This window comes from Tamandua tetradactyla, chromosome 22 (genome assembly GCF_023851605.1).
Source record: "Tamandua tetradactyla isolate mTamTet1 chromosome 22, mTamTet1.pri, whole genome shotgun sequence".
NCBI lineage: Eukaryota > Metazoa > Chordata > Mammalia > Pilosa > Myrmecophagidae > Tamandua > Tamandua tetradactyla.
The window spans coordinates 31,356,149-31,361,915 of NC_135348.1; positions in this window are offsets into that span (position 1 = coordinate 31,356,149).

Genomic DNA, 5,767 nt, shown 5'->3' on the forward strand with positions numbered 1-5,767 from the left:
GAAATAGGCTTCTAACTTAAAAAGTAGAATCCTTAATAGATACCGTTCTATGTATAATAAAGTATTATAATGAACATGTATCCCAAAAAAACTGAAGTTCATGATATATTCTGGGGCATGAGGATGCTTGGAAGAGGGTGTAGGTTACTTGCTGTCATTAACTCTAATAGAGGCATATTTTACTATTTATAATGTGATGTGCTATATTAAATCCATTCTTTATTTGCTTTTCTGTTACTAACATAAAACCCGAAATGCAAATCAAGCACCTTGGAGGCTGAAAGTACAGTATAATTTTTTTTTTTTAACAGGGGCAGATACCAAGAATTGAACCTGGGTCTCTGGCATGGCAGGAAAAAATTCTGCCACTGAGTCACCGTTGCACCACCCCAGTATGATTTTATTGTACACAGAATCATATATGCGATAATTACCTGCCCAACTATCTTCCCCGTAGGTACCTTTGTATCACTGCTTAGCCTTGTGCCAGAAATATTTCAGTCATTTAACAATATCTCTTATGCAAATATGTGAATGAATTACGCTTTTTATATTTTTAATAAATTGCTTTTTCCTTTAATAATCCTTTGGCCATGTTTATTTCACTTAACAATAGTATACATATAACACAAAGGAAAATAATGTAAATGATTTCTTTAATGAGAACAGATGCACTCATTTATTCTATACATATTTGTCAAATGCCCACTCTGGGCCTTGCATTTGTGAAGCATCAGTGAAAATGAAAATAGGCAGCAATTCCTACTTGCCATGGAATTTTGGGGGTCGTAGGAAGGGGCAGATAATAAGCAATAGCATGCTTAATGAGTAATATACAACTCAAATTATATTACAAGGTGGCACTGATTTTGGGGGAATAAAAGAGAAAAAATAGAGCAGAATAAGGGAGTCAGGAATGTTACCTTAGTGGAGAGGTGTGTTGCACTTTTAAATGCGAATAAACTGAAAGATTCTAATTGAAGAGGTGTCATTTGAAAAAGGCGAAAAAATAAGCCTTGTAGATATCTGAATGACAGAAAAATAACAAGAATGAAACCTCAGGCAGTGAGAAAACGCTCAGGCAGAAGCATATCTGCCATATTAAAAGAGCAGGAAGAACAAAGTGGCTTGCGCATTAGGGAAAGAAGTAGAAAATGATAAATCTGAGGGACAATGGGGAGCCAGATTATGCTGAGCTTTGTAAACTACTGTTGGGGCTTTGCATTTTAACACCAAGCCGAATGAGGGACCAGTAGAGAGTTCTGAGTGAATGATCTAACTTACACTTTTAAAAGATTGCTCTTGTTCCTTTGTTAAGTATTGACTGTTAAGGAATAAGAATGGAAAGAGGTAGAGTCCCCAGAATTACTAAATGTACTCAGTGTGTGTATTGGCAAAGACAGGAGTTGATTATGACTTCGAAATTTGTAGACAGGGAAACTTATAGTGAAAATATAACGTTTTTTTAAAACATATTTAAGGAAAATACAATGAATTATATAGTCTCCTGGAATCTATGTGTTATGCCAAAGTGTAGATAATGTATTTGTTGATTCAAAGAAATTCATGTTCAAGAAAATGAATTACTTATAATTAGTTAACAATAAATGGCTATGACTAAGGAGCTGATTATGTTCTATTGGTTGATAGTAAATGTTTCTTTAAATATAATTTTTACAAACTGATTTTATGATATTGGGGATCGCAACTCAATACCATAAACTAAAAGATTTAATAACTGAACAGTTTATGTATGGCATAATATCAATGTATATATTTAGAAATGTGATTATTATGGATAACGGATAACTTTGGAGTAAAATTAATTTAATCTTGGGTCTTGAGAAGACTATTACAAAGTAGTGATAAAAAAGATTTGTGATTTATAAATTATAAATTCCAGGAAGGGAAAGGCTCAAAATAGATGTGGATGAAATAGTCCTTTAATAATTTTTTAGGATTTGTGTTCAGGTGACCTACGGTATTAGCATCATATTACCTTTAACTGCTGGACTCTAAGCAATCAATTTCATGAGGATTATTTCATTTAATCTATATTGTACAACCTAATGAGACAGGTATTCACAAACTTAGTGTATCTCTTCATGACATATTGTCAAGTATTTGGATCAAAACTTTAAAGTAAAACAAAACAATGAACAATATTGAGACAAAACATGTTCTGTGCATGGTATATTGGGCAGTGTTTTAAGAATTAGTGAAATAGTAACCAAAAATTAAATCAAAACAAGCAAACAAAAAATCTAGCATACTATTTTATTGAAGTTTATCTTCAATTGTAGTAGACGAACAAAATGAGTTAAGGAAGTATTATATACATTATATAGTGATAAGTGCTTAGGAGGGAAAAAAATAAAGCAATGATGAAGAATATAAAATCACTGGACAAAAGGGCATTAAAAATTTTAAAAGGATAATGTGGAGAGGCTCCACTGAGGTGAGTTCTCAGTAAAGATATAAAGGATGTGATGAGGCCACTCAAAAGGATACTTGGGAAAGACATTCCAGCAGAGAAAAAATAAAATCTAGTTTAGACTGTCAGCAAAGCTCTAATATGATTTTGTAGCATAGCACATACTTACAACTTCATGAAAAAGAACTATGTAGATCTTTAGAGGATCCTTTCATGTTGACACAGCAGGACCCCACAAAAGAAAACTGAGATGTGGTACCCCATAACCACATAGTCTCAACAAATTCATTCTAGATTTTGGGTTTAGGACCTATATTCTCATCCCATCTGGTGAGGTGAAAGATATTCAATATGTTGACAAATGCGTATGATTAAATCAGGTGTTGGGAGATAGAGTTTGTTTATAGCTGGAGCGACTCCTTTTTTATCTCTGGAGACACCTGGATGTTTGGTTTTTTGACTCTTGGGGAAGATAAAGGCAGTGGGTTTTATGAGATGCTATTTAGAGTCAGAATCTCCCTCAGCAATCTCCACTGGTGGTTTCCTTACCAATGGTTTATAACTAAGCAAGCCAGGTTGACAGGTCTGGCTTGGTTGTAAGATTAAGGGAATGTTTAAGGGTCTTGTACTGAAAGCTTCATTTATTCCTGGCTCTCCATCGGCTGAGGTCCCTGCACGGATCTTGTCCGTTTAAGTCACATTCAGAACATTCCATTTGTACGGCTGGGTCCTTGGTGAGCTTGCACTGCACAAGTCTTCTTAGACTTTTGCTGCATGCTCGCATTATTTCTCTGCTGCTGCAGGGCCTCTTTGCTTTTATATAAGACACTTATATGGGGTGGTGCAAAAATGGTGGCAGAATTCTCGCCTGCCATGCCAGAGACCCGGGTTCAATTCCCAGTGCCTGCCCATGTGAAAAAAAAAAAAAAAAAAGATTTATATGGATATATTCTGTGGGTCTGGTGAATCTTTCAAATATCTCAACTAGGGAAAATGATACAGGTACTAGTGTATAAAAAAAGAGAAACCACGAACAAGGTGTACAATAGAAGCCCCAAGATAGATTTGGGCGAGATCTCATATTCAGCTTTCTCTGAGTACAGAGCAGACCACTTCAATCACTACAGTAGGACTCCAATTTTAGTTACTATTACAAATGACTATCTTCATTGTCAATGGCATATACACAAATATAAATTTAAATGCTGAAGTTTACAAAATGTTGGAATAGTTATAATTTCTACTAAACATTCAGGGCATTTGTAGTTAACAGATAATGAAAGAAATAGAGCAACATGTACCTAGGAAAAATTCCAATTACGTCAAAGATCTTTTTTATTAAAACAAGGGAAGATATTTTCACTATTTTAATTGCTAGTGACTTTCTAGCACTAATGACACTATGGGCATTTAATAAACACTTATTGGAAGAATTAGAAACCGCAGTGCTGAATTTAAATATTGGTATGTTACCATGTATCATGTCTATCGATGGATGGTTAAAGGGGTTTTAATTAGTTCTCAATGACATATAAAAACATGGAGGGATAGAAAATGATAAGAAGCATATCCAGTTAAAAAGAAGGATATGCAATCCAAGCAAGAAATCAACAGTCAAAATAACAGTAACAGTTCAAAGAAAAAAAAATCTGAGGCTTAGATAGTAGAATGCATCATGAAATTGTGAGCAAATCTTCACAGAAGCACCATTTTTACAATTGTTCTCCTAAGGCACTGTCCCGCCACAATTATCCCCTGAAAATTTTTAAATGATTGAACATTTTGAAAAACTTGAACGTGTGCATATGTGTTATAATATATATTTATTGTTTTTTCAGTTACCAAGAATGCATTAACCATTTCTTTAGAAAAACACACAAAACCTCTCTCAGGGAATTACCTTTTTTCACACTGGGTAAGGTTGCATAGCACTGAAGAGAAATGTGTTTTACTCATCCTAAGCTACTAAGACACTTAAATTTCTTCTGGTTCATGTCCTTTCCGGTGCTGAGTTTTAAAGTTTCCATTTAATACTATGATTCCCTTAGGTCCTTAAAATAAAACCAATTTCGTTCAAGTCTCCCTACTGAGTTTCTTTTGTTTATTTCCAAAGAACTCTATATGTTAACAAAATATACCATGTAAGATATACTGTGAGATGCAGTAAATGTTTCAGCTTTATAAAATGCAACATGGGAAAGCTTAGCTTATGGGAAAGAAAAGCTGTGAGTTTTAAGCTTTTATACTGCTTTTGAGAAGTCAGGTAATTTGTGCCATGCATCACCACATGCTTCAAATAAAATAAAATGTACTAGAAGCAGAGAATTTCTGACTCTTTACCTTGAGCCCATTTATGTGCTTCCATTTCTAGTTCTTTCTCTCTTTAGTGTTTGACCTCAAAGAGTCAAATACATCAACACATGTTAAGAAATACTAAGGAAGAATAGAAGGGGAGAAGCATATAACTCTTCAAACTCTTTTCTTCCTTTTTCTGTATTATCACTCTTCTCACCACATCCTAGTTTTCTGCTGTGTGGTCTTACTGTGTCAGCCTGAAAGGATTCTTATATATTGATCTAAATAGTTCTTTGTCATCATTGAGCATTCCTATTAACAAAGTCTTCAGGTTTCTCTTCTTATTCCACCAGAAATGTACCCAAATCTTTTCTACTGTGTCAGTATTTGCTATCTTGTGAAACCTGGCTACTTCTATGGACATTTCTTCTTTCAAGGATTGAGGCTGAAAATTCGCAGCTTTGTAGAAAAAGTAAATACAAACACTGCAGTCAATCGATCCCTTTGGAAACAAAGGGTTTGTGATACCTGGGTGAATGGCGGCATGGAGTCAGTCATTTCCTTGTTGGTTAAGCAAAGTCAGAACCAGACTACTTGTGGATGCCCAAAGATGGGGATATTCTATGGATAATCATTCATTTTTGCAGCATATAAAAGAAAGATTTTCTTATTCTCACCTGTTTTAGTCTGAAAGTTGCTGGAATGAGATATACCAGAAACAGATCGGCTTTTAGAAAGAGGAATCTATTAAGTTGCAAGTTTATAGTTCTAAGACCATGGAAATGTACAAATTAAGGCATCAACAAGAGGTTACCTTCACTCAAGAAAGGCCGATGAAGTTCAGGGTTTCTCTCTCAGCTGGGAGGGCACATGGTGACATCAGCTAGCTTTCATAAAGCTCCCCTGGGGTGTTTTCCTTCTTTATTTCCAAATATCTCTGGCAATGTGGACTCTGTTGGTTCTGGTGTTCTCAAGCTTATTCCAAAATTATTCCCTCTTAAGGCTCTCCAGTAAGCAACCTTACCTTGATTTGGTGGA